Below are 11724 nucleotides of genomic sequence, written 5' to 3' on the forward strand. Positions count from 1 at the left end.
AGGAATAGCTACAGGCACTGGCAAACATCACCTAGGTGCTCTACTGAGGCCACTTTGAAACAGCTCACAGAGCACAGGTATGTGGAGCACAGACTTCCCACAGAGTTCCCAAGAAAACTTTTAGTCTGTCCACGTAGAAAGCACCACAAATCTTCCCAAAGGTGTGTCTTCACTGCATCATAGATACATGGGTACAGTAAACACATTTCAATGTAAGTGGTGTTTTCTCTGTCTCTTTACTCAGCCCTGTGGCTCCAGGGGGACACCGCTGAACTTCCCACCACAAATGTCACTGCCCTGCCAGTGGCATCACAGACTATGAAGAGAAAACAATCAACCAACCTCCTTGCTATTGAGGGCCTGTATTTAGACACAGAAACTGGTTTCTTACTCAACCAGTAGCTCTCATTGCCTTTAACAGCCCTGAAAGGAAGGAGTTGGGTTACTTGTTTGTCTGATGAAGCTTTCAAAGGAGAAGGAGAGTAGACCAAGGCAGTGTGACATTGCTTTAATGGTAAAGTCATCAGTGCTTTCTTTAGTAACGAAGGGCATCCTTTTGCCACAGCTTCGCTACAGATAGCACAGGATTTGGCATTTCCAGAGATTTTTCATTTCTCTGTCTTACTTTCTCTACACACCTTAACTACTTGATTAGCCAGCACTCCTAGGCCAGTTCTTGGGTATAGCTCTCTGGATACCTGGACTTCAATGTTACCTGTCTTTAAGGTCATCCACGTAGGCTTGATCAGGAAAGAAAATATTTCTTTGTATTTAAAGAGCTTTACTTGGTAATTGATACGAGTAAGATATCTGGCGCAGTCACTAAGCCAGCCAGCTTAAAGCTGTGTGTGTTTTCCCAAGCTGTAATCACACTCTTAGACCACTGTGCAAATTTACCCAGTACACATACCAGAGCAGGTATGATCTTCTGGGAATTTAAAGGGGCTTTGTGACCAACACAGTTTATTTCAAATTGTGTTTTGCTACGTTTTAAAAGATCATCATATTTGCTTATTAATTTGCATGGAGTTGGAGCTCAGGAAATGCGGTGCTCATCAAACATGGGATTGATGAGTGGTGGTGATTGCTGTTGTAGCAGGCAGTGGGGCATGCCACAGGGTCTCTGTGTTGGCATGCAGCAGCATTCCCAAGGGATATTCCAGTGTGCACGTTGTGTCACATGAAGGATGCTCCCATCTGCTTTGAGTTAGAGAATCTTTGCTGGGGAAGCTTTGCCTGGCAGATGTCAACTGTGAATACAGGAAACGAGGAAAATGTTTTCAGTTTCAGAAGGAATCACCATAGAATTAATTACATGGGAAAAAGAAAAGAGATTAAAGGAAAAATGAGAAAATTATAAAGTACCAACCTGACCTCTAATTTGTAAAGCACCTTTAGCCAAAACCCCGAGAGAAGGAGCTATCTGAAACAGCAGTAGTAAACTTCATAATAATGAAGTTGATTCCAGCAGAGAGTGCCAGCTTTCTACATGTTAATTTAATTTGAACTCATCTCAGTTTTGTGTTGGGATTTTTTTTGTGTGTGTGCCTTTATACATGCTGATAATGTTTGAATTTCAGACATGCTGGTCTGGTGCATGAAAGCTTGAATGAGAAATTATCTAACCAAATTTTAGTGTCCAAGCTGACTAGAGTACAAACAATGAACAAGCTTTATGGAGAGAGAAAATAACAATCAATTTCAGAGTTTACAGCTTGCACTCTACAGTGATACCAGTAACATGAGTAAGAAGAAAAAAATAATAATTTTTAAAATTATGTGGGTTATTATCATAGATTACCCTGGCATTGACAGATTTAATTTTGCCTGTCCTCATAAGAATCTCCCTTCAGTACCTGATGTCCTGTCACCATTCTGTGATATAATGGAGCTATGTAATGATGATGTCCTACTGTCACCAGGGATGTACATTTCTTTTAACACAAGGTACATTTTGTGAACAACATATACATGAGCATGTCTTGAATAATCACGGTATTTGTCAAACCACGGTATTGCTTCTCTAGATTCCTACACATACAGCAGATGAAATCTCCTCAGATACCAGGAGAATGATTTTTTATTTTGTTTCAACTTTCTTTTCCTCTGAATGGGCTCTTCTGGTTTGGGATTCCTGGGAGAAAAAGGTAAGTACAATACTGTTGGCCAGGTCTCATTCATTTCATTTAAAAGGAGCTGGTAACACAGTGCTAGATGGCTTGAGGATACTTGGTGTTTCCATCCCTAAGTACAAGATCATTTCATGGAGGGATGGAGACAGCTAAATCAGAACTCAGCTAGAGGAGGAGTGATTCTGGCTAGACTGAAGAGGTTCACTGCATTGAGCAAAAATTGCTCAGCATATTTTGATACTGGTTCTGATAGGCTGAAGTTTTCTGCTGTATGTAGTAGATTATGCTCCATGACATGGGAGTGGTCAACAGAGAAATCTGGGAATACAGCTCATTCAGACACTGTAAAACCAATTATACCACCAGCAGATCTCAGAAGTACCACAGAGCTAGACAAGTTTGTGCTGCAACATGCCTTCAACCTGCACTCCCTACGTCTACATCTAATTAATTTTCTTAATTGCATAACAGTGCACTTCCTAATTACACTGGGGAACCACTCTTGGTTCTTTATCTATTGCTCAGATTATTCTGGCTGTCATTGTATCAGCACAGTCCCCAGACTAATTTTGTTCTAGCCCTCACAGACTGCTCGGGGAATGCTTGGCAGAGCCTTCATCTGCTGCAGCGACATCTCCCAGGCCCAGATGGATACCCTCACTCACACAGAGTTCCTGGATGAGCAGGGCCACTGAAGCCATGGGACTATTGTGGAGACACTTGCTGCGTGATGGAAGGGCATTGTTAAGATCTCCAGTAAACAAGAGCCAGAGGAAACCATTGGCAGTGCACATCCACAGTTTTGTTGGTCCTACAATACCCAGGAGCTAGGCTGCGTGTTCTTCAGTATCATCTAATTTGGGGAATAATTAAGTCTTTATGGCATGCTCCTGAAACAAGGAGCACAATCGCCCCCAAATGATCTGACAGACAGGAGGAACCTGCACCTCCAGACACCCCCATTTATCCCACCACTGTAACTGGAATACACAGTGGCATAGGCAGGCATGCAATAAAACTGCGCAGGAGTAATTACAACCAGCAGTAAAAAGCCAGGTTACCCAAAATCCCAGCGTAAGGGGTCTGGTTGCCAGGGAACACACATCCCAGTGCTGCCAAATACATCTGCCAGGTAGTGGTCCACTTTCCCTTTCACTCATACTGAAGTTAAATATCTGAAGTGTATTCCACATCTTTCAATGGCACCAGTGTGCTTTAACACAGCATTGGTGCCTCTGGGTTTCCACCACTCCTGGTAAGTAGATGGAGTCTGAATCCTTTTGGTGCTATCCCCATATTTTGCTGAAACCAGCCAAAAATTTCATAGTAATATTTGGTAGATTTTGTATCTCTTTTCCTCCTTTGTTTTCAAATTTTGTAAAACCTAACTTCTTAGCCAATGAGTTTGCTAGGAGCTCTCTCAAGAAAATATCTGCTGTACTCCAGGAGAAGAAGATGGTCAGTATAATATTGAAGTAACACACCTAAACCTGATCAAAGGAAATAGATTTTACAAATTCTAACTAAAATGCAAAGTTTGTTGTAACTGGATGTTGTTGGTCTGCAGTATTTGGCAAGATGAGAAGAGGGGTCAGACATTTGCATGGACAAAAGGGCAATCAGTGGTTTTGTTTTAATCTTCATTGCTAAACCACCTTTTGAAAAATTACCAAACTTCATGATTTCAGGCTTTGAGCTGACCACTAAAATTAGAGATTGAGAGAAAACCTGCTGTGAAGTTTAAAATAACTCTCTGTCTGTGTGGCTACTCTGAAACACTCAATCTTGGACACTTTGAGACAGGATGGTCCACTGGATTGACCAGAGATCCCTTCCAGGAGGCCATTGCTTGTGCCATGTCACCTCAAATAGACTTGTCCCCATCTGCTGTGCAGGTACCACCAGTGCTTTGAATTTCACCCCTCTAGGTTGCCAGGAGCCTCCTGCCAGCTTCTGCTTTGCTGAGCAGAGAGGACCTGACATGCCAGAGAGCAGAAGGAACTTGTGGCCTCTCAGAAAGATTTCACTTTTCCTCCTCCTTCCTTTGCTGCTTTTACTGCATCCTAAATAGTTGCTACAGAGTAATAAGTCATATGTTTATTCTTTGTTTATAGATTTATAAGGCAATCAAACTGTGAAAGGTATTTGCAAAGCCCAGTTCTGGACAATTATTGAATTAGCTGAAGTATTTTTGATTAGAAACAATTATTCTAAAGCAGAAGACAACCTAGGAAAGCATAATTGGGTTTTTCTATAAAAATAACTTATCATGTGTGGGCTTGAGGGCATTAAGGCATGTATTAAATTTATGTCATATAATCCTGGTCTCTGACAATTGAGAACAACCTCCCTGGGTCCCCAGGGCTCGCTCAGGAAGCACAGCATGGAGCTCTGATTTTCAGATCTGATGATAATGGTGACTATAGACCCCAGATCACCTGAAAGCATCCCTTCCTAACTCGTGATTTCTAACAGCTCTAGAAAATTACTTGTGGGATGGAATAAAAAGCCACTAGAATTTAAAAAGCTATCCTGACAGGGATCAGTCCCCAGAGGAGAAGCATCTGGGTGCCCAAAGGGACAAATATATCTGTCTGCAAACATGTTTCTTGGTGATGATACTATACAGCTGTAATGCTTCCTTTTCATCTAGCCCTTTTAACACACTCCCAGCAACACATGGCTTTGGCCCGAGATTTTCTCTGTCATCCATTCCAGCAACCAAGATCTGTGAGACAGATCTGCTTTGAAATTGGATACGACGGGTACCAGGTGCCACATCCATGAGCCCTGCACAAACGGTGAAATCCAAAAATTGCCTTTCAGCACAGCCTGATTAAAACCAGTATAAAACAGCAACAAGGTATGCCTGAGCCTCCAGACCCATCTGACTGCTTTGGGATCTCTCTTGATATGTGACAGTCTGTTATGCTGGGATTGCAGCACCATGCATCTCGGTGTTGAGTTTTAGAAGAGAGTCCTCTTTCAAAAAGGAAAAGTTCTTCTGCATGCAGGCTGGCAGAGCTCTGTGTCTTCTGTCACCCACAATATCCATATAAAATGATATGCTCAGTTCCCAAGTGAAAGAGTTCTTAACTGTCTCACTGCCACCCATCAGCCTGGGCAGATATCCCAGACCATTGTGTTGAATCCAGGTTCCACCAAACTAAACAGGCCCCGATAGCTTTTCCCAGCCTGGACCCTGAGCGGCATCTTTGATTTAAGTGAATTTGCAGCATATAAATGTTTGGGAACTCAGTACATGATCTCCCTGGTGATAAAGAAGGGAAATAAAATCTGGACCACACTTTTCAGGGTTTATAGGAGTAACAGGAATAAAAGGCAATAAACCATGAGTTATCACTGAAGTCACAAGCTTGACTCAAACACAAGCAAAGGTCAGATCAGCTAATAAAACAGTTCATTCTTTCCAGTTCAGATTAGGAGGGTGCTCTAATCCTCAAAATAACCTTGTTGAATATACTCACATATGCCAGTGCCAGTGGCTAGCTCTAAAAATAATAAACATGATTCATTTTAGTTTTGGACATGAGTTTTGGACTATGAGGATCATGACTCAATACACAGGGAAGAGGCAAGGGGATGTCACCAGTTCCTACTCAGATGAAGGAGTTAGTATCACTGGCTTTCAAAAGCAATTTCAAGGCTGGAAATGTTTAACTGCAGAGATCCAGTGAGTACTTGTGCATGACAGGACTAGTGAAATGATAACGTGCCAGCTCCTTTTGGCAGGGCCTGGATATTTTTAGGCAGAGCTTTTCTGGAATTTTTCTTTCCAGCTCAGTTGCTCCCAAGCAGAGGAAAGCTCCAGCTCCCCTCGGGCTCTGCTGTAATGGGCTCTCGTCTGGCTGGGGCATGGTGCTGCTGGAGAGATAAGGGCTGCCTGGGAGTTCAGAACAAGCTCTATCAGAGGAGAATCAAGGGGAAAGACCCTCACAGGGGTGTCCTCCCCATTTTAAAGGTCTTCTATGGAGAAACCTGGTTAAGAAACATGGCCAGATTGAGCTAAAGATGTATAAATGATGGAGAGGTGTTGCAAGCATCTCCTCTCCCAGAGAGACTTGAGTGACAGAGTCTGATCTGTCCTTGCTGTAATGGTCTCACTTTGATTGTTGAAACTCTAGTTAACACTTTTTTTTTTTTAAACGTGTGGGATTTCTAATGTCCATTTCTATCCTGGATGTAGCACCTTCTGTCTTTAAAGAAACATGGACAGATTGCAAAAGCTCCTAGGTATTGATTTTGTTGACACTAAACTTTAAATTTGAGCTGATTTCCGAGCAGGTACAAAGAATGTTGTGAATTTGTTTTCAAAAGAACTTAACTGAAACACACTAAAATCCATAGGCACCATTTAAAATGTAACATAAGCCTTATTTGGATTTTATAGAAATACATATCTTTTTCTCTTTAGGAAAAAATTGGAATATGACAGAGGGCTCCATGATGTCTGAAAAGTCAATTAGAATAAAGCATTGCCCCTGGCTTTCCAGGTGGCTGTATCCTTTATTGCCAGCCAGGAAGGGATGCCTCTTACTTTATATTCAATACAGCTGAGCTGGCAGTGACTTCCACCTGTGCTGGAGCTGCCTTACAGAGATGAGTGCAGAATCAAACTATCAGCACAGGATGGATCCCAAGCATGAGCCCAATCCCAGCTCACATCCACTGCTTTGATGCAAACCTCTACCCAGGCACAGGCTTTGGGTGAGCCTTGGCATGGGGGAAATGAATCAAGGACTGACTCTATGTGTCCTCTCACAGAATCACAGAATTTTTTTTTCTTGTTTGTTAAACATTTTGTGAATGAGACCTGAACACTGCAAGATAAAGCTCAGTTGGGTAATTTTAATGAAATCTAGGAGGCTGGGAGAGAAAATTCAGTGTTTGAAGAAAGTGCTTCTATTTCACACTGTGTTGCAGCAGCTGAAATTAAATTCTGATTAATATTGTTCAAAAGCAGTAGTAAGTGACTGTACTGACCTTTGATTGTCAGTGGTTTTTTAATATATGCCAGAGGTCAAACAAGTAAAAGACCAAGGAGATATGGCCAGGGGGTATAACGGAGAGAAAGAAGGGAAGGGGTATTAATGTAATTTGTGTGACATGTACATGCCTGCTATTTAACTACAGTGTCTGCCTGCTGCATACCCTCAGGCAGCCTGAAGCTAACTAATAACCCTGTCATCTGGAGAAAAACCACAACACTGATCATCACAGTTTCACAAATAAGTAATTTTAAATTAATTGTATCACATCCTAATAAGACCAGATCTGATTGTCTCCTATCTTGTCTTGGATTACTTTATCAGGACTGAATATATTAATTTTGCAGATAAACCTGTGAGTGCTTGAGCAGCAGCTGATGCTGAGTGTCTCTCTGTGTCACTACCTGCACCTCCCTGACCTCCTGCAGTCCTGATGAACAAGGCTCACTGTGCAGGGAAAGCCCGGGAATTTTTCTCTTTTCATTTAGCACTGCCTGATGCCATCCCACAGCTGCACATGCCTCCCATTGGGGTTGTTACAGTCACCTCAGCTATTCCAGATTATCTCCAAGTTCAACCCAAATGCAAACCTGGAGTTCCTGACTCAGCTCTCCTATATGCAGCTATGCTCCAAAGCAGCTCCCTCAACCATTTTGATAAGCCCAGAGTCTGTTGGATGATAAAGCAGCCCCTTTATTTTGATATTCCAGTGATAGGAATGGCACTGACATTGGAGAGAGGAGAGTTACAGTAATGGTGAAGTACCAGAGTGGGCAGAGGGAGATTTTGGGAAGCTCTCAGCCTGCCTCTGTAACAGTTCCTTGAGAAACAATCCTTCAAAATGCTCTTTTTGTGAGAAAGTGATTCTGTGTTGAAACAAATCAGGTTTACTGCATTTTCAGTCTCAGAGGAGAGCTGAAGCAGAATGGGAATATCAATGAATTGATGCAATTTCTTTTTCCTCAAAATTTTAATTTACAGGAAAGGTGTTTGAAATCAAAACATTGACATGATTTTAATATAAACTTCAAGCAAAAACCCCTCATGGTTTTGCCTTTTAAACAATAAAGGAGAAGCAAGGATATTCAATGTAATGGTAACCGTCTTAGGCCAGCAAATTATTCCCCACCTGGCCTGGCATGCTACAAACTGGACACAAATTTCAATTTTGGAACAAATGGGGGCAAGTAACCCCTATCACAAACTGTGTAGGAGACACTACATTACAGCAATCCTTCAGGTCACCCTTTGGGCTCATGCAAGGATTTTCTCCCTTCTAGCTATAAATCACACTTGCTGATGAACTCCAAGAGAAGCACAAGGTTAGCTAATGTTTCCCCCTTTTGCAGACGTTTTTCTCTGAAGAGAGAGAGAGTGGCAAAGCTCAAGAGGGAGGAGTTCAGAAGGAGCTGCAGGAATCAGACCGATTAGTATCCTCCCAGCAGTCGTATTTTCACCCTAAGAAAATGAGATGTTGCCCAATTAGCAATATTTTATCACTTGTAGTATGAGATCTCCACTCTCAACAGCTGTTTGTAGTTTTTCCAGAAAAAGTTACATCTATTAAAGATAACTGAGCCTAATGACTTAATTGGCAAACGCTATTACATGTTTTCAAAAAGTTTGATCTGAATTCAAGGTTGTTGGGAGCAGGAGTGAATTATAGACTTGAGGCTCTAGTCAGAGTGAATAGTTTCCAGTGAGTGTTCAGATGGGCAGTTGTAGCAGGATTCTCTGCCTGGAGTGGGGGGGAAAACAACTTGATCAACACCCTATTTGCAACGCTATCAGCAGTGGATGGAGACGGGGGCTGCCATGCTGCTTTTGGTGTTGAATGATGCTGAAAACAGCCTGACTCATCATTCCCAAAGATAAACATTCTGACAGTGAGGTGAAGATGTGGCAGACCTGATAAAGTACCTGATATGAAGGGACAAACAAGTGATACTGCTGATAACTTATCTAAAGATGCTGAGCTGACACAGCTGGCCTGGAGACATACGACGACGGACAGAAAATCACTTTATATATAAAAACCCAGTCCCGCTTTTTAACAGCAGGGTCTTTATAGAATCATGGAATGGTTTGGGTTGGAAGGGACCTTAAAGACCATCCAGTTCCAACCCCCCTGCCGTGGGCAGGACCCCTTCCACTAGGCCAGGTTGCTCAGAGCTCCATCCAACCTGACCTTGTACTCTCCAGGGACGGGGCATCCACAGCTTCTCTGGGCAACCTGCGCCAGTGCTCACACCTTTTAACATAATCTTTCTTGGAGTGTATTTGGAGATTCCTCCCTGGAGTGGCTACAGCCCTCAAGGTTATTCCTTGAGGCTGAGTGAAAGCAATTTGCCCACAGTGTTGGCATGAGTGAGTAATATCAATCTCTACTTAATAATTGGTTTTGCTTGCTGCAATATAATTGCTTCAATACTACTTCAAAATAGTGTACAATACTAATAGTTATAGCTTCCCATACTGTGTAGTAAATAATTTTGATTAAGATCTTTTAGTTTAGTCATTATAATTTATTTTTATGTAAATATATTTGGTTCGCCATCCTTTATCCTGTGGGACAAATTTGTATAAAGGTTATATTACACCTATGTTAATCCTTTAGCCATAAATCATTGACAAAGTCTGGGGCTAAGCTTGGATCCAGCAGCACCTGGATTACTCTCTGGGAAGGAGTTTAGAAAGCAAAGGGGTTCTTTCTGTCCCTCATGACTCAACAGGTGGGCTTCTCTAATAAACTTTGTCTGAAGTTCCCATTCTGCCCACAACAGCGGTATAACCAAAATTATGCAGATCAACAAACTCTCAGCACTTCTATCATACTGACTTTTGAGTTCATGGCAGGCCTGGACAGCCCAAATTGGGAACCAGAATGGTGCTGGGAGCTGCACTATCTGGGATCCCACTCATGTGATCCCACTGTCTTTCCGCATCAGGGATAGAACTGAAGCAGCGAGATGTCGTGACCCTCAGCTCTGACTCCTCTCTAGCTGCTGACATACGTTAGGGACGCTTGACAAATGGCTCCTCTGCAGAGTGTGCTGAGCAACCACAGGGTCCAGGCAGATACTTTATGTCCTGTGCAGTAGGACTGAACAAGAGCCATACATTTGCCAGGGGACTAATTTAAAACATATGTTTTTACTCATCTGCTCCACACAGGCACAGTGGTCTTGTCTGTAGCATCACAGAGGGTCTTTCTCTTTATTCTCCTCCCTGGGCCACAGAGTTTTCATCTGCTTTTATAATTTTTTTTTCAGTATGGGATTCTTGTCATATCATTCTTGGCCAAGACAGATCTACACAAGGAAGCAGAGACAGTTTTATTCTTGCAGCTTGAATCTGGAGTCTGTATTCAAATCCCTGTGATCTTATGAAGAGTCTGAGGGCAAGATGTGTACCACTGCTGTCTCTGGACTGTCGCCGGTGGCGTAATGTGGTGCCTCTCAGGGGGACTCCGAGCACATCACAGTTGATGCCTGTGTCTCGGGTTCTTTTCAGCAAAATGGGTTTTCTTTCCCATCTGTGTATCAGGCTGTTACACTGCAATGGTGCTGGCTGGCCCCAGGTGCTCCTGGGGAGGTCCTGTGCAGCTGGAGGGAACTGTGGTGTGTCACCTTGTGACTTCAAGCTACCCCCAAGCTGAACAACAGACAGGTCTATTTAAATGTTTTTCTACAAAATGCTGCATGTGACCCCTTAGGGTTCATGAACTTCCCAGAAAATAGTGACTATATTTGGATCTTCTTGTATTAGAGGGAGGTATTTGTGGTTAGGCTAAGGAAGAGGTCTGCTCCTAAGCCTCAGTGGAAAATACTTTGGGGGGATTGCTCACAGGAGACATCCTGGCAGCTCAGATGTGGGTAGTGTCATAAATAAATGGCAGTTAATTTGAGAAGGGGAGAGATGAGATGAGAAAGTGTAAGGAATAACAATCAGAAGTTAAAAATCCCTTAGGAAAATATCAAGTCAATGTTTAAGGTCAGAGTAATTCTATTTTTCAAGCCACATCATTGCCTTTATTAAGAATAAAAAGAAGTGATAATGTAAATAGTCTTGACACTGTGTTTTCATTTCAGGCTTGCTATAAATACTTGTATAAATCACTGTCATTCAAGTCCCTTCTGTATAGATCAGACCCATCTTTCCCACATTGCTTCTGTGCTTTTTCCATTTCTATCACACCAGCCCACTCTGACCTTGAGCAAGTCTCCCCCTGTATCTCCGTTCTCTTTCTGTAAAATGTGGGTGATCGTACAACAAGTCTGCAAGGAAAAAATGCTCTGGAAGCAGAATTTTACAGTGGGTGCTGTGAACGTAGCTCAAGGAAATAAGCTCTCAAACACAAGGTGAATTCAGGTTTCAAAACAGCTTTGATGACAAGTCAATCTAAAATTTCTGTTTCAGTTGCCCTTAGTTTTTTGGGGTATTTCAAAATCATATTCCAGTGAAGGACCCTGGGGCAATAGGCAATGCAATGTGGCTGAGGGTTCTCATGTGCTGGTTCACATCAGTGCCTTTAATATGTAGGGCTGTCTGCCAGTCAAAGGCTCCCCTCTTCCAAGCTCAAA

The sequence above is a fragment of the Corvus brachyrhynchos genome, unplaced genomic scaffold (genome assembly GCF_000691975.1).
Source record: "Corvus brachyrhynchos isolate BGI_N302 unplaced genomic scaffold, ASM69197v1 scaffold101, whole genome shotgun sequence".
Lineage (NCBI taxonomy): Eukaryota > Metazoa > Chordata > Aves > Passeriformes > Corvidae > Corvus > Corvus brachyrhynchos.